General features: G+C 35.5%; 1 protein-coding gene across 1 annotated transcript in view; it reads left to right on the top strand.

Annotated features, from left to right (window-relative positions):
* The window catches only part of CSMD3 (CUB and Sushi multiple domains 3), a 558,931-nt gene that overhangs the window by 282,097 nt on the left and 258,037 nt on the right, over positions 1-18,797 (top strand). The gene's annotated exons all lie outside the window — the stretch shown is intronic.

Here is an 18,797-nt window from a genome sequence, read left to right as displayed (position 1 = left end):
ATGCATAAAGGAAATTATCACTTCCTACATTCTTTTGAAGATTAATAATGCCTACCACAACAGAAAAATTCCCTGCAAGCAAATAATTTGAATTACTTATGAGTTTTGGGCCAAAACAAAGAAAAACTTACCTAATAATGTTGTTCTTTACTGTCTTAAAATGTGCGGGATCTATTATGTATAACATAAAATAGCTGTTGCTGTTTGATGCTTCTGGAAGAACATATTGTTTTCAGAAAGCATGGACAGCAGAATCAACCAAAAATTTAAGAATAACATATATATGCACTTCTGTAGTATTAAACAATTAGTTATTTTTATTACTTTTATATTAGATTAAACATAGTTGCATGTATTTGTTGCAACAAATTTTTAAATTGGACGGTTTCTGCTGACCAGCAAAACCAGATGATAAAATGTATGATTATTCATCAAAATTATTTATCAAAAGAGGGGAGAGGTAAAGCAAAACTTATATCAACAACTATGTTTATTAGAAATGAAGCTGATGTTGAAGATGGGCAGATGGAGTGAACAGGCATATTGGGAGTAAACCTGCAAAATGTGACTTACTGTTTTTTTCTGTCAATAACTTGCCTTAAAAAAGCTCTCTGGTGATATGGCACAAGTGCATCTAGTGGGCTAAGAAAGGTCTTCCTGCTTTGTTCCATGGTAGTTAAGACTCAGGATTTCCACATTCCAGCTGTTGAAAGTGGAAATAGAATAGATTAGTATAAACAAATTTAAGAATTTGTTAGTTATAACCAAACTTGAACCAGAGCAATGTGGTAAAGAAGATGCCTAAGATCAGAACTCAGAATAATTTCCATGCATCAAGTAGTTGTTTCCTTAAGTTACAGGATTCTTTTCTAGTAAAATTAATTTTACTTGAACATTTTTAGTTTGAAAAAGGCAAAGGAATATTGTCTAGTATCTTACAGTGTACCTCTGTGTCTTGTTTTATTCATGAGTTATATTTATTGTTGGAAGCTGTAGTTCTACAAGAATAAAATTAGTTGAATATGAATAGGTAGAAGAGGACAGAACTGGTGAACAGAGTCTTATCTCCATATAATCAACTTTGTGATTTCACACCTTGATATTGAGTACTTTTTGCTCTCTTGACCTACACTGTTTCTTTATTCTGGCTCACTAAATAGCATTTTAATGCATCAGGCATTCAATGGATACACAGTGTGGTGGGCTTTTGTGTTTTATTTTCCTTCTCCCCCCCAGCTCTAGAGTATGGGATACTTTTTTTTTTTTAGTGTAAGTTGCCTTGAATAGCATTGGGAATTGCATTTCTTATGCTCCAGCTCCTAATGGGCATTTATAAGGACCTGATAAAGCTTGTCCAAAGTAAAACAACTAAAACACAATTAAATTATTCTAGAGAATTTGGATACTCTATATTCTATTGTTTCATATTACAGACTTTCTTATGTTGGGCTTAATTACTTCATAATTTACTTGTTTACAATATTTGCTAATAGCTAAAATAATTTCCCACTAAAATGGAAAATATCTGCTTCTGTGCATCCTGAGACTGAGCTAATTACAGAGGTAGTGGAGATGAGCATGCCTCATCCCATCAGAATTCATAAAGACATTCTTCAATCTAGTTGACATTTAAGTCTCAGTTTGGCAGGCATTTTCAATAATATGGGTTGCTCCAAGTCCTACATGGAATATGATAAGAGGACGAGAAGGTTGTGGGATGTCGTTGCCCAATTTCTTTTACCCACTGTCCTCTGAAAGGGTATATATGCTCAAGGTGTGAGGTATAAGGTCATATCCTTTCTGACTGGGATAGAATTGAATATGCTGTATAATTTGTAATGACAGAAATAGACATTAATTTTTATATACCTCTGCATTAGCAGGTGTTCAGCTGAAGAATTATTTTAAATTTATATTATTTCAGGAATTAACAGCTTATTCCCTATTATTTGCCACTAGAGGGAATCTAGTTAGCCTTTGTGAAATAATGAAAATATTTTTCCTCTAAATTAAGATGTTTCATATGAAGTTATTTTATGCATTTAATTACTAGATCACATAATTTTTTTTAATATAAAATGGAGATCTAAACATTGTAGAGGGCATTTTAAAGTAAATAAGTTTTTGCTTTTGTTTTGAAATTCCTTTCCCAATATCTTGTAAAATAAAAATACGTAGGAAAATAGAATAATAAAAACATCAGAAATGTGCAGGACAGAAATACAAGCACTGCTTCATTAGATATATATTTTACCTGTCATCTCACTTTTGTGTAAGCTGTTTTATTCTCATGCTTCAAATGGATATGTAGGTTTTTTTGTAATGTGACCGCATGGAGTATTTAGCAATTTGAAATTGTAAGTGCATTATTTCAAAGCTGTAATTTTGAGGATTATTTGAAAACCATAGTCCTTCCTTTATGTATGAGATTAGTCTGTGGTGTTCATATAATTACCAAATAAAGTGAATAAATAATTATTTTTAGGCTTCCCATATCCATGTTATAACAGAAAACCACAAATTAATAGGTGCTGCTGATCACAAGTTGCATGAATACTTTGCATCATTCAATATTTCAGGCCAAATCTGAGTTTTTGGGTTTTTTTGTGTTGTTTTTTTTTGTGTGTGTGTTGTGGTTTGTTTTTTTTTCCTTTTGGTGTGTCTTTTCTATTTTTCCCCAAATAACTGTCTATGCACTAATAAAACTTCTTAAATCAGTAGGTTCTCCTGATAGCTCTGCCTCCTGCCAGGACAAAATCTATGTGGTTTTGTTGTTAACTATAACAATGCATCTGACAAACTCTGATTTTATTAATAAGAAAGTAAAGTTGAAGAAGGTTACTTTGACGGGAGTTTAATGACCCATTTTCAAAGAGGCTTGTCTAAGAATGCCAAGCTAGATAGGTGTGTAGGTAAAAAGTGTATTTGAAGCAAAGTAGATTTGGTTATTCAGTTTTCTGTGTCGATGACCTAATATTAGGATATGGGATTTACACTGTGACACCCAGTATTTAAAAATATTTCTATTTGCTTAAAGCATAACTTTGATCTTTCTTCAACGAGTGTGACTTGTGTTCCTGAGTGGTTGGGGTACTACTGTTGCAGCCTGAGGGTAGCCTTATGGACTATGTGATCCATATTTCATCTTATTTTCCTAGCAGTAAGCATTGGCTTGCAAACACATCTGAGGTTTTTTGTCACAGATGGCACAGAGATGTTTTCCTTGACCAACTGCTCAACAGCACTTGCTTTTCTGTTCATGACAGAACACTGAATGAACTGAATTAAGGACACTTCTTTTTGTGTAACCCCTCTAACCAATCAAAAGTTTGCAAATACAGCACAACTTTCTCTGTATCTGATTCCGTTTCTGCTGAAAGTGTTTCACTGACAAGTGTTGTAATTCAAGCTCATTCATATTTCAGATCTTTCTTAAGCATACTAAGTAAAAGGGCATCAACTGCAGAAACTTGGGTCACCTTTCTAGTTAACTTATTGCCAAGATGAATTTTGATGCTGTATTTTACTCTGTTTTTCTGGTTTTGTTGGCCATAACTCACTGTAAGCATTTTCTGACCCTACTATCCAAATATTTTATTAATATTTTTATCTAATTCTCAAACAGTGTATTTGACATAAGGTGTAAGAGTTTCTGATTGTAATCCCTAGGTTATAAATATATGAAAACACCTGTACAGATTCATAATAAAGATCGATTTAACTGAGTATCATATAAGGAAAAGAGCAGGCAATGACATAGTGACACTTCAGAATGCTGTCCTAAACTCTAAATGCTTGTGGCACAGAGTTTATAGTAAGTAAATTTTGACAGATTTTTTTAATCTATGAGTGTCTCTTTTTCCTCTTAAAGCCATATACACTTTTCATATTCTTAGAAAAGTTCTTAGGAAATGAAATTGTGCATTGTATCTCTATTTCACATCTGTATTCCTGAAAATATTTATTTACTAATGCATACTGCTTCTTTTTGCTTATTGATCTTTAATTCTGATTTCTCTGCATATTATTATTGTTTAATCTTATTTCCTCCGAGCTAATTTATAAAATAAGGTTATTTGTCTTAAACAAGACCAAATTTAACATTCATATTTGTACTCAGAGGTTTTGTTTCATTAAAAGAAAGATAATTATTTATATCACACAAAATTTATGATACTTTTTCTACTAGTCTACTCAGATCAGTGGAGAGCTGTTGAGACAAATTGTTATTTGAAGATGACTCCCACAACTTCTAAATTTTGTTCAATAAAACTGCAGGTAATTTCTCTGCTTTATAGTATTTAATTAAAAGCATTTAGCAATCAAACTTTTTGTGGTAGTATTATCTATACAGAAGAACAGAAGGATTTTTTGTGCTCTGATATTATTCTGTTGGGAAATATGAATACATTACATGTAAAACAGGTCATCTTTTACTATGTCATTAAGTATTACGTACTACTTGAATCTGGACACTGTGCTAAATGGATGCTTGTTTGACTCATCTTCCTCAGTATTTCAGCATGTATTTTCATTCAGTTCTGTTGCTTTATGTATTAAGCATGTATCCTTCAAGAGACTAACTGTTTACCTCTGGGTTTGGGATAAAAAAAATACTCAAATCTGTTTGTTTATTTCTGGGTATAGTAGATAGTAGATAGTAGATAGTAAAGCAATTCATGCATTTGGGAAGATCCTTCTGGACAAAGGGTAGGATTTGAAACCCCAACATGACAGAATAGCAATTAGAATAACTTGGGCTGAAGAGCTCTAAAAAGTTCCATGAATCTAGAGTTCTGTGTCCTGAGATAATATCTTAACTTTGTTTATATACATATTTATTTATTTACTTACTTACTTAATATTTGTAATAGAAATATTTTGTGTTCTCCATTAAGTATCCATGATCTCTCAATTTAAGCCTGGCACTTTTCTCCACATCTTTTATAACAGTGAGAAGTTGGTGTGCCAAATAATCTCCTTCTACCACACTTGAATTTGAGTTGGTGGAGGTCCCCGTCATGTCTACATTGCACCAATTTTCTTGAAATGATGAAAGGCTGTGTGGCAGTCTCTGGCAGTGTGTTCTTTCAAAATGTTAAGATGCGTTCCTTGTTACATCAGCCTGTGAAAGGGTGACAGAAGCAAGATTTCCATGTGTTTGTCTGCTGAGATAACATTATGGCATAGCTATTGCTAAATTTTTTAGCTGTTGGTATTTCATTGAACAGAGAGCTAGAAAGTTATTTTAATTGGTTGGGTGAAGAGTGAAGCTGCTTGTTTGATTTTGAGTGCTCCAGTAGGCAGGATATCTACAAGCAGGTAGACACTATATTTAAAATACAGTCAGAACTTTCATTTAAAATTTGAGTATGTATGGAGGTTTTTCAAAATGTTTCCAGGTAAAGCACTCAAAAGAATCAACGTAACCAGCTGAAAATTTGCACTTCTCTTACTTAGACTTCTGAATTTTCCATGTTGCCAAGCATAGTGCCACGAGAATGTTAGTTTCTTTTTACTTTTTCCCCCAAGCCAGTGATTATTTTCTTTAAGTGCTATTATGTGAGAAAACAATACATTAGCAGTGCATTTTCATCATGTATTTTCATGTTATGAGAAACCACCATTAATTATTTTATTTAATACAATAAACAATATTTACCATTTATTGGTGGCTTTTTTTTATCAGTTTCCTATTGGCATTTTCTGCAACATATTTCCAGATATAAAACACTGGAGTTTGTGCTAGTTTGGTTTTGGCAGGGTTTTGGCAGCAGGAGAGGGCTCCAGGCATGTCTCCTGTAAGAAGCTGCAAAAAACTCCCAGGCTCAAAACAGTGTGGCCACACCTCTGGCCAAGGCTGAGCCATCAGAGACAATGGATGGCCCCTGCGATTAACGTCTGAACGAAGTGTAAATTAACTAAGAACTGAGCAGAGGTGAGTTGGGGAAGAGCAATGGTGAGAGGTGGAGAGCAGGGATGAAAACAATGCTGGAGCACAGAGGTTGGAGCAATGCCAGAGCAGAGATACCAAGGTCAATGAGAAAGGAGGGGGAAGAGTTGCCCAAGCAGAGGTCCTGCTACAGCCTGCAATGAGACAGCAGACTGGGCCACAGTGGAGCAGATGTAGACCTGCAACCATAGAGAACCCTTTGCCTGGAGATGTGACTGTTCTGAAGCAGCCCATGACTCTGTGGAACGCCTGCACTGGAGCAGTCTGTTCTTGAGGGACTGCATCTCGTGGGAGGGACTCATGTCAGAGAAGTTCCTGAAGGACACTCTCCCATGGGAGGGACCCCATGGGGAAGCAGAGGAAGACTGTGAGGGATCCTTCTCCCTGAGGAGGAAGAAGCAAGAGAAAACAACATGTGATGCACTGACTCTAAGCCCCATCCCCTGTCCCTCTTTCCCCCTTGGGGGAAGGAGGTAGATAAATTGGGAAGAAAGTAATTTGGGCCTGGGAAGAAGGGAGGGATGTGGTGAGGTATTTAAGCTCTGTTCTTTGATTTATTTTTGTTCTGTTTGCATCTGATTAGATGATGCCACAAATTTGTTATTAAAGTATTTGTGATGTGTGTTTGAATTCCATAAAACAGGAAAATCCAGCCTATTATTATGAGAGTGCCTTTGCCTCTGTGTTACATCAAAAAAAACGGACTATCACCTTCCCTCCTTGAATTCTAAATCTAAGCTTTTTTTATTTGGTTGGTTGGTTGCTGGTGTTTGGTTTGGTTTTTGTGTGTGCTTTTTTTCCGTGGGAATTTAGAAGGGATTCCATTCCAAATTGAGAAAGTTGGAGCTCTTGAACATGCAAGAGAGTTATTGTATGTATTTGTCACCTGGTCATTTGATCCTGAATGGAAACGAGTGTTTCCCCTGAGGTATATTACAGTTTATTTTTTCTATTGTGTATGGATGGAGAAAAGATAACATCTGGCTTTTTTTTTCTTCTTTTTTTTTTTTTTTTGTTTATTCAACCACTTCCAGCATGTGCAAAACAATAAAAGGTTTAATTTTATCAGAAAGCAAAATACTTCAGGGACTGGCCAATGTTGAACCACTGAATCTTTCCTCTATTTTTTCAAAGCAACAGTTCAAAATACTCATCAAATTGGCTTTATTTACTTTTATGTGTTTTAGTGTTTGCTCTTTTGTGGTCCTATCTTCTCATTTGCAATTCATCAGATGTTGTAGAAAAGTCCTTCCATTTACTTTAAAGGATCACCAGTGACGTTCTCCTCTTCTCTGCTGTTTTCATTTTCTTTTTCTCCCCCTCTCAGTTCTCCCCTTTTTTTTTTTTTTTAATTCACCTTCCATCTAGGCTGAAATATTTGGAGTATCAAAACTCTTGCAAATCTTGTAAAAAGTGAACTGCTGGTCAGCTGAAGTAACACAAGATGACAGCAGATGATCTAAATTATTTTTAGCTTCAGGAATAGTTATAAAATCTGATTGAATACCTGAGAAAGTGGGCTGCAAAGAAACCTTAGGACATGCCAAATTGATATGACTAGGCAAACTGAATGATTTTGCAGAAAATGTGCTCTGGAATTTAGTGCTTTTGTTAAAATATTTGGTCCTATTCACTCTAAAAAGACAATGAATATTCAGAATGAAATTCTTTTTACTTCACTCTACAAAATTCCAAGTGTAAGCTTCTATGCATGTGGATTTAGAAACTGACATTAATAGACTGACATAAAGCCAGAATTTAAATTACCTGACAGAATAAATTTTGAAGTATTTTCATGTTAATGATGACACATCCTTTAAACATGCATGCTACTTGTGAGAATTACAGATCAAATTAATGAATTAATCACTTTTTTCTAACAATAAAATAAACAAAAAAATCATTATCCTCTGATGGAAATCATTTATAAAGTATAGCAATATGAATAATATTCTCTGTTTACTTACATATGCAAAAGCAGTTGAAGCTTTCTCTACCCATCCAAATCTTTTGGAATTTTTATGTTTTTTAAACTTTTACATCTGCCATAGGAAGGAGTTTTTTAACAGAAAAGCTGGAGAGGGACTTTTTATAAGGGCATTCTTTCTTCTGAGTGGATTAAAAAAAGTCAACATCTCACATGCCATGATAAGGGGAAGACCAGATGAATGGTAAAGGTTACTATAAATAAAGAAATAAATTTCTGATTTTATAGAGTAGGTTTACAGTAAATGATACAGAAAATAGAATCATTAACAATGAGGAATTTCAAAAGTGGGAAAATTGTTCTTGATTATCTGACAATTAGCATATTATTAAAAAAGTTAAAATTTTGTAATAGTAGCACTATCAATAGTGATGAAGGGAAAATAAAGCACACTAGCACATTTGGTTTAGATTTTTGGCTGCATTGAGAGAAAAAAAGCAAAAAAAAAAGGCAAAAAAAAAAAAGCAATTACCATCATTCATACAAACATAGAATCATAGAATGGTTTGGGTTGGAAAGGACCTTAAAGATAATCTAGTTCCAACCCCCCGTTCTTGGGCAGGGACAATTCCCCCTTGATCAGATCATTGTCAGTGGCAAAAATGGAGTGTATATTTCACACTGTTACATGCAGTTCCTTTCATGTTGGTAAGTCCTAGTGACTGTCACCAATTTATTACTTGCTACCTACAGCCATGTGTTATTTTTAGAGAGTTATCTTGCAGTTACTTAAAACAGATACAAACATAATAGCTGTAGGTCATAGCCATAGCTGCAATAATAGATTTTATAATAAGTTGAACTATAAATAATATGAAAAAAGCTACAGCATAACTGTTATCCTTACTTTCTACATTTATTTGTAGATCATATTTAAATTATAAGGTATCCTCATATAGGATGATAAAAGCTAGTGAGAGTTTTTTCTATCTAAATATACTGTGCTACATCGTGTATATTAAAACTTACTGTGCTAATATTTTTTTTTTTGCTTCAGAATGCTTATTTTTCATACACAATCCAAATCCCCATATGCTTAACCATGTAAATATATAGGAAGAAAGAACAAAATTAAATGGAAGATAATCCTGAAAATGTACATTTTGTCATCTATAAGTTGGAAAAATGCCTCTTACTTGGACAGTAGGAGATTACAGTAGGACAGTAGGATTGTGTTCATATGGCAGTTAACTTTTTATATCAACTTAAAGGACACCTGAAATCTGACAATCCAGCCGCAGGCTTCATATAATGAAAGCATGGACACAGTGTAATAAATAATAAAGAACATTTGGCATAGCAGTAGGGTGCGTTGTTTCCTACTTCAGTGCTGCTTTTAAGAAGACTAGAAGCTGTACATGGGAGAATTTAAGCCCTGGGCGTAGTTTTTGTCAGAATAAAAAATGTCTGTAAAATGCAACCACCAACAAAATAAGAATAGTCTGAAAGCTTCAAGGCACCTTTTGTACAACTTCATAAAAATCAAATCACTTCATCTAGTGTGACATATGTACTGCAATATATAGTGTGCCAAGTCAATTAAATCACTAATTGTCTGTTTTTGAGAAAAACAGATGGTGGGTCAAATTTTAATCACTTTCAGCAATTTTAGACCCAACACCTATTGGTGATATGTTTATACTCTCCAGTAGGGAGCTAAAAAAAAGATTACCAATTTATTTTTTTCATGTTGCATGTTTTTCTTCTCCAGACTCCTTTTTTTAGGAGTATTTAAAAATGTGGAGTTTTGCTTTTGTTTTGTGGGTTTGGGTTTGTTGTTTGGCTTTTTGTGGTTGTGTTTTTGTTCTTTTTTTTCTTCTGTTTACATATCCAAAATGCTGCTCTAGGTAGGAAATAATAATATAAAGATGTGCAGCAGAGATTGGAAGTTTGCCAGTTTTAAGCTCTTCAACAAGTTATTAAGGGTTATAAAATTACTTGGCTTTTAAATGGCCTTACCACTCAGCAAACTGGCATCTGGAAATAGTTCCATTATTTATTCAGGTTTTTTAGTTCTTTTAGGTGTCTTTTGCAGTAATTGGCAGTTGTTATATTTAGACATGTGAAACAATTAAAATCAGTAAATTTGTGGAATGTTTTAAATTTGGGGGAGTTTTGTTCTCTCTCCGCTCGCTTAAGTGGTTCCTTACTTTGTATTTTCTTCAAAATCAGTAGAAATCAAGCAGAAATATAATTAAAGCATTATTTTTTTTCTTCTTTTTTTTTTTTCCTTTTGACCCTCATTCTTTTTCTCAAAAGGGAGTCAGAGATTTTCCAGATTTCTCCATTTAGATATGTTATTAAAATATTATAAATTTAAATATTTATTTTTAAATATGGTGGTTTAGATACTTTTTAGAATTCAACAAGTGGGCAAAAAAGACCAAACTTAGTATCTTGAAAAAGAATAATGAAAACAGAAAATAGAAAAAAAAAAGGTTTTGATTGCAAAATTGGACTACTTATTCCTAATACATTTGGAGAGACATAATTGAATGGTGCCTAGGAAAATGTTTTTGTATCAGTTCAATTCTGGTTGGGCTTAATGATGGCTCTGAAGTGGGCATTGCCATATCTGTTTTTTAATCTTAATTGCAGCTGAGAGAGCAGCCCAGCCGAGACAGACCTGGGGGTACTGGTTGACAACCTGTTGAACAAGAGCCAGCAGTGTGCCCAGGTGGCCAGAAGAACAATGGCATCCTGGCTTGTATCGGGAATAGTGTGGCCACAGGAGTAGGGATGCAATTCTCCCCCTGTACACAGCACTAGTGAGGCCCCACCTCACGTGCTGTGCCCAGTTCTGGGCCTCTCACTTCAAGAAGGATATTGAGGTGCTGGAGCAGGACCAGAGGAGAGCAACGAGGCTGGTGAAAAGACTAGAGGGAAAGTTATAGGGATAGGCTGAGGGATCTGGGGTTGTTTAGCCTGGAGAAGAGGAGACTCAGGGGGGACCTTCTCACTCTCTTGAACTACCTGAAGGGAGGCTGTAGTCAGGTGGGGGCTGGGCTCTTTTTCCAGACAACTAGCAACAAGACAAGAGGGCATGACCTCAAGCTGCGCCAGAGGAGGTTGAGGTTGCATATTAGGAAGTACTTCCTCATGGAAAGGGTAATTAGATGTTGGGATGGACTTCCCAGGGAAGTGGTGGAGGCACCATCCCTGCATGTGTTCAAGGAAAGGCTGGATGTGGCACTTAGTGCCATGATCTAGCTGATGTGGTGGTGTTAGGTCATAGGCTGGACTTGATGATCTTAAAGGTCTTTTCTAGCCTTGGTAATTCTGTGATTCTGTTATTTTGTGCTAAGAAATTTACATTTTACCATCTGTGATGTAAGTTAGATAAACTCTTTAAAGAAGCACACATTTTTCCACTTTTTTATTGGTTATGATATCTCTATAAAGACTTGATTACTGTAAATATGGAAGGTTTCTTCCTGTTTGCCTATGCTTTTCATAGTTCTGTTTTGTTAACTTACTTTTCTAGAAGATTTCAAGTAAGGATCATTGCCAAACAAATATTCCTTATTTTTCTAAAATTGTCATAATTCTAGGGTACAGTAAAGTTGAATCCTGGACCGATTAACTGGTGGGAGCTAAAGATTGCAAGGATTTTGGTTCGGTGTTGTGACCCAGGCTGAAAGTGAAGATGAATCATAGGAGCACAGGGTGATCTGGGCCCACTGCAGCTCCAGTTTCACATTCACCCAGTTCCTCTGCCACCATTACTGAACTTGGCATACTTAAGAAATGAATGTGGTTCAAGAACAATTGAATAATGTGGTTTTGTTGCCACAGAAAGCTCTTCTAATGAGCAGATTGTTTAGTGCATTTCAAGTAGAATTTTGCTTTGTATCTGAGTTTCTTTTGTTCCATGAAATACATGTGTACATTCTGTTTCAGTATGGGATAAATTTTTAGAACTTCAGCCACTTGACTAAAGCAGAAAATGAGGTAACTGGGTTTTAGGTATTTTAACTTTTTTTAGCTTTTTATGTCAACTTATTTGTCTAAATAATTTTTCTGTGAAATATATACCTAGTGGCAGATATTAAATTTTCCAGAAATTATGAACATTTGACTTGAAATCTAATTTCAAATTACAGTAATTTCATTAAGATTGTTGGTAGCAAGTGAGAGGCAATGTAAAGGAAAGTCAAACTCCTCCTCACATAGTGGAGTTGGTGTAAACAACCAAATTTAGATATTAACCATTTTTATAGGACTCTCATATTCAGAAGCATGGTTGGCTAAAGCACAGCATCTCCAAATCACATTGTGGTTGTGGAATTGAAAATGTTAGAGACGAGCTGAATGACCATTGAAAGGCAGATAACAAAGCACATTATGAAGAGGGTGGTTAATGTCTACCTATCTTGCAGAACTGAAATAATTTGCTGGTTGTTTTTAGTGAAATAAAATAATTGTGGGTAATGTCCCATGAGATCTCATCTGAAATTATCCAAGAATAATTGTCACTCTTTAGACTTCTCATTTTTCATGCACGCTACTGATATCTCATTACTTTCCTGCTTTTAAACATCACTTAGACCATCACTTTCAGTAGTGGTAGTGAGCTGATTATTGATGAAGTGAATCTTTATTTTTCTTGCTAGGTGGTTCAATATCTTGGAGATTCCATTGTCATTTGCATTAGTCAGATCTTTGAGATGGAAGTTTAGCCTTTTCAACACTGCCACCATGAGTTTGCATTTAACATTCATAAATTTAAAAAGTGTGTAGGAATATACTTTTGCCAGCAAGATTTGTAAAACATGCTTTTGATTAACTGGCATCTTATAGAAATCATCTGACTTCTACTTTTTTCTTTAGTTTCTTTATTAGTCTTGAAAAAGCAAAACAGTTTCCAGATGTGGAACTCAAATACTCCAGACTTTTATTCCTTTCTATCTACAGAGAGGAATAAATGTTCCCTTGAACAAAGGATAATTTTGTTAAAATACAAGTCTTGCATTATTTTTTTTTTTCTTCTTTTTGTCTTCATATAGGGAGTGAAATTATGTCTTGGAAACATGTACAGATGGCATTTAGGACCAATTTATGATATTTTATCTTTCCTTCTGTCACTCTTACTTTTTCTTTAGTTCATTATCAGGCTATGTTTAGATGACAGTGGACACATACATGGTATCTTCTTAGACTCTCAACCCACAGCAAGCACAATTTAGTTATACTTTGGTTTATACTGTAGTTGTTTGCATCCCTTAGGAACTGCAAATGCTTTTAAAAGAGTTCCAGGGAATAGAAGAGAGTCCAATTTACCTGAATTTAAATATCTTTCTTGGTGGTGATGCAGGAAGTAGGTTTTTTTGGAAGGTGGAGAGGAAGACATGATGGAATTATTGTTTTATATGTGTTTCCCTATTTTGTCATTGAGGTAGTTCTATGTTTTATTTTCTTTTTCATGACTGTGGTAAATGTTAATGGTCTGACATTTCAATTTTGATTTATCACAGAATGACAGAATCATCCTGTTTGAAAAAGACCTTGAAGATCTTCAAGTCCAACTATAACATAAATCCACCAACCATAACGTAAATCTACCTGTTCAGTGCTTAAATCATGTCCCTAAGCACCACATCTATATTTCTTTTAAACACTTCCAGGGATGGTGACTCCACCACCTCCCTGGGCAGCCTTTTTCACTGTCCAGCCACTCTTTTGGTAAAGAAATTCTTTATAATCTCAGAATCACAGATATACCCAGTAATTTATTAGAAGTCAGACTTGTTAAGTAGGAAGGAAAGTGTGAGTCAGAAACATGTTGAGTCTCTCAAGACTTGTTTTATTTCTGCACGAGAGTATGGTTCAGAGAAGCACTAATGCAAGTCCCAGTGACTTTTTTCCAGTGTGCCGGAATTAGGATTTCTCAAGAAGCTGTTTAACATGAGATGTATGGTTGAGCCTATGCTGCAGTAGTTCTTTTTCAAAATCTACTAATGAAACATAGTATGATGAAAGTTTATCTAAATAATAAGTAGTATTTTTGCATTTTGATAAAGCTAGATATGGAGTGTGTTTCATTCAACAACTGTGGATTGGGTTTTTTGTAGCCTAGTATTTTTTGCCAAGTCAATCGTTCAAAAATGGGGAAGTTGCTGAATATAAAGTTGCTGCAAAAACAAAACTACTGTTGGAACTTCTTGCTTCATAACACACAACTCAAGTTTTGTTACTGCTCACCAGATTGCTATTTTAGGTGATTACTGAGCTGTTGCGTTGCATTGTTCATGTACTTTCATAATATTTCTGATTGTTCATACTTTTTACTTATCAGGTACCAGGATCTCAACCTCGACAGTCCAGAAATGAAATTCATATGGGGAGTGGCCAGATGTTAAAATTGTGGGGTTTTATTCTCTGTGCATGTAAATTAAATGTTACCATCCACCTAACGAGGTTAGCATATAACACATTACAAACTGCTACTTCTTAGATTCTTCCCATGACTCATTTACCTGCAAGACCACGCTCTTATCTTCAGGTAGCTCAGCAGACATTTTACTCATGTTACTTTCTCTTCTACACTGACAACATCTAAAAAAAATGACGTCAAGCTGATTTATAAGCATATTCCAACTATTTAAACTATAGTAACTGACATAAATAAAATTAAGTTAACCCATAAACCCAGTATTTGAGCAACTGCTTTTAATAAATGTACTCCATCAACATTTTTCCCTACAATAAACCTTTCTGACTTCTTTTGTTTGACAGATTTAACACCTAATTATCAATATACTGATCTCTCTGCCTAGTAGTATCCCTTAAGGCCAAAGGAATTCTGCTTTTTGCATTTATTTGTGTTTCAGGTGTCTGTTAGTTTACCTGTATGCCTATTTCTCAGGCTGAGCTTATAACTACATAAGAAAGGAGTAACACATTGCCCTAACCTTATTTCTGTACATTTAACAGCATGTTGATTGGATACGTGTCAGATCAGGGTGGCTGGAATAAAATAAGGGGAAAATGCATTTAAAATTCAGTCCATTTTATCAAGGAAACAAAAAGCCTCCATTATAAAGACAAATTTATTCAGCATATTAGACTATAGATTGTCATTAAAATGAGTGTTCCCTAAGCTATCTGTGGTTGAAGCTAGTGTTAATAAGTTCAGTGTAAGAAAGACCCATACAAATTTAATTGCCACTGTTACACCATCTCAAGAGTAATAAAACTTCTGGCTTCACCACAGCAAACTGTTGAAGATCATCATTGTTGCTTTTTTTCCCCCAAAAGCCTTCCAGTTGCTTTTCCAAACCCTGCCTTGCCTATGGCCTTAAGCCATCAAAATACAGTGCCATTGCAATAAGGGTGATTAAGATCTTAATACTTATGCTTTTTTTCTTAATAGTCTTCTTATCATTTAGGTTTATGTGTGATTGTGGACAATTGTATGTCAGCTCCTTTATTTCTCACCTTATGCATATAATGCCTTATTCCTAGTTGGAAAAAGGAATTCTCTCTCACTGTCCAAGATAACTGACAACTGGAGACTCGGACTTTTATGATAGCCAGTTGCTTTTTGTAAGCCATCTTTTCAGAGTACAGAAGAAGGCAATTCCAAAGTGTCAGAAGTCAAACAAGTGGGGAGTGGAGGAACAGGGATGGATCTTCTACAACTTAGGTAGAAAAGGAAAGTGTATAGACATTGGAAGCAAAGACTGGTGTCAAGGGAGAACTACACATATGCTGTTTGTCGCTGCAGAGACAAAAATCATGTGGCCAAAGCTCAATTAGAGTTCAAGCTGGCAGGCACTGTGAAAGACAACAAAAAGGGCTTTTCAAAATATGTTAACAGCAAAAGGAGGATCAGAGACAACATTAGTCCGTTACATCATGAAGTCAGTCCCTCACAAGTAGGGACTTAGACAAAGTGGAGACATTTAATACCTTCTTTGCCTCTGTCTTTAACACTGGTGGTGGGCCCTGGGACCATCAGAGTCCTGTGTATGAAGACTGTGACTGCAGGGATGATGAACTCCCAGCTCACTCTGAACTTGTTCAAGATTGGTTGCTCCAGCTGTTTGTGCATAAGTCTATGGCACCTGATGGGATGCTTCCCAGGCCACAGGACTTCGGTCCATTTATTTTGAACAGTGTTGGGAATCTGGAGAGGTCCCAGTCAACTGGAAGCTGGAAATATTCCAATTTACGATAAAAATAAGAAGAAAGACCCTGGTAATTACAGGCCTGTCAGTCTCACTTCAGTGCCTGGTAGAATTATGGAGATTTTTATGGAGAATTTTTTCTGGGAGTTACTGAAAAATGCTTCAGAGACAACACAGTCCATTGGTCATAGCCAAGATGGATTCATGAGGGAAAAGTCCTGCCTAACTACATTTCTTTTTATGACAAGGGCATCCATCTTGTTGACCAAGGCAAGCCAGTAGATACAGTGGGGTTTGTTTTTAGCAAAACTTCTGATACTTTCTCTCACAGTGTCTTTCTGGACAAAATGCCCAGCATACACCTAGACAAGCCAGTAATATGTTGAGTGAAAAAATTGCTGATAAGTAGGGCTTAAAGAATTACAGTAAACGGGGTTACATCAGGCTTGTGGCCAGTCACCAGTTAGGAATATGGAATTTATTCTGTAGTGATACATTACTGCTACATGCAGTTTTAAAGAAATCTCACACAAAAAAGGAACTATGACAATATTCCAGCTAGACTAAGGCCAGTGAAAAGAAGTATTGCATTCAGTTGGACCTGGATCTGAAAAATACCATCAAATTACAACTCTTCTGACCTCCTCATAACTTCATTTAATCAGAGCTTATAATTCTCTCCCTTTTCTCAAAGGTGCAATAGGCAGCTAAAGCTCATTTCTCCCAGAACTGTAGAGGTATATTAGTTTTAGGAGGAGGGGAAAAAAAAGAGAGAGGGGAAAAAAAGGAAAAAAAGAATAAGAAAGTGGTATGGCATATTATTATTTAAGTAAAAATAATCAAGGAATTCCCATAAATAGAAGATTTTAAGAAGCAAATTAATATATCATTACACAAAACCCAAGCACCCAACCAAAACCAAACACTGAAAGCATTCTGAACCACATGGATAGACCTCTTATTAACATTGTTTTTTTCCTACTGGTAGAAGAAATTTCTACGAGTAATTTAACAAGAAGCCTCTGATGATGCAGAATATCAAAGAAAATTTGTAGTGAATGCCTTTCAAGCTGTTGCATTTGAGTTTTGTTTTGTAAGCTTTTTTTTTTTTTAATTTCTTGTGAGATTTTCCATTTCTGCCTTAGCTTGAGAGTAGCACAGTGACATTCTGTTTAAACTCTTTTCTGCAAACTTTCCAGTTCTGAGGAGGTGACCTTTGAATCATTGTTAGCTGTCGTCTCACAATGGATGTTTTTTAAAACAACGCTTAGAAGAGTGGTACTATACAGCAGCAGATCAGGTAGTGACAGAAATACTGTTTCTGACCATTTATGGCAAAGTCCTATTGCATAATCGAGTTGTCCTGCAAAAAATCTTTTTCCTAAATGAAGTTAGGGTGAAGAAGCAGATTGTGTAAAGGCAATGAATTCACTAGTTCTTGCATGTGAGACCGGGAAGTAAACAGCAATTTTTATCAGGTTCAGGCTGAACATTGAGCTCTGACAATCAAGCTAATTGCTGCATAATTACTGTTTTGTTCTAAGAGTTTGTTGTTTTGTCATGGCCCAGGTGTGCTGTATTTGCTGGCATATCACTTGGAGTAATAATTTTCTCCAGCTACTTTGTTGGGAAGATTTGTGTTGTACTCTAAATGTTCTAGCAGAGGTGGCATAATGTGTCTGAGATTATTAGGCCATTTTGTCAGGAAGTCAGGCCATTTATCTTGAATCAGAAACTGTAAGCAAGCAAGCTATAGTGTCTCTCCTGAATCTGTTTGTAGTCTTTATCACTACTTCTGCATCATCTGAGCTTGTGAGAAGAGTAACAGATTTCCAAATAGTATTCAGATTCACTTTTTCGTGTAATTGTCTATGTTTCATGTAATAGGTAAATGAAAATGGTAATAGGCAGATTAAAGTAATTTTTCTGGCCACCAGGTAGTTCACACTGTCATTTGCTTAAATCCTTTTAACTGGGCTGCCATGTGATGTATCCACAGTTTGAATAAAAGTTGTTGCACTGTCAAGTGCTTTGATACAATTCCTCTAGATGCAGGTTTTTCCTCAGTACTGTTCCTGTGGATTCAAGAAAGAACTAGCCCAGGCACATAATCAGCACTACCAGTATTCATATGGTAGTAATGCAGGGTCTAGCAATGTAAATGTTTAACTATTCGTGATCAGTCCTTTACACTGGTTCAAAAGTTGTGTGTGACCTATTTGATCAGGACAAGTTTGCAGTTCCATGACACAGGGCTTCTGCATGGTTAAGCAATTGCTCTACAACAAGAGCACATCTGTGAATAAACTTTGCAGTGTTTTTATTTACAGAATAACCTCATACACAGTCATTGATTTTCCTGATTCCACACAAAGGTGAATATTCCCATTCGTCAGATCTGTCTGTAATATTGACGAGGTCAACTCTTAAGAAGATTTGGGAGTTTTAATAATGCATTCTCCACTGTTTTTTAAGGGTACATGAGAGCTCTTTAAGTGTAGCAACAGGGAAGAAATATCCTGAAGTTACTCCAGGTGAGGTTTAGACTGGGTATTAGGAAAAATTCCTTCACCAAAAGGGGTGTAAATATAAATAAACAAATAAACACATTAAAATTAAATAAATATTTATGTTATCGGTTGAATAAGCTGTCAGTAGGGTTCACAATAGGGAGGAGGTGAGGCAGCGAGAAAATGATAGGAAGAGTAACTGATGTGCTTCAACAGTT

This window comes from Apus apus, chromosome 2, assembly GCF_020740795.1.
Source record: "Apus apus isolate bApuApu2 chromosome 2, bApuApu2.pri.cur, whole genome shotgun sequence".
In the NCBI taxonomy this organism is placed as follows: Eukaryota; Metazoa; Chordata; class Aves; order Apodiformes; family Apodidae; genus Apus; species Apus apus.
Note: the sequence above shows the minus strand (reverse complement) of the source record. Positions and strands in the feature narration are given on the sequence as shown.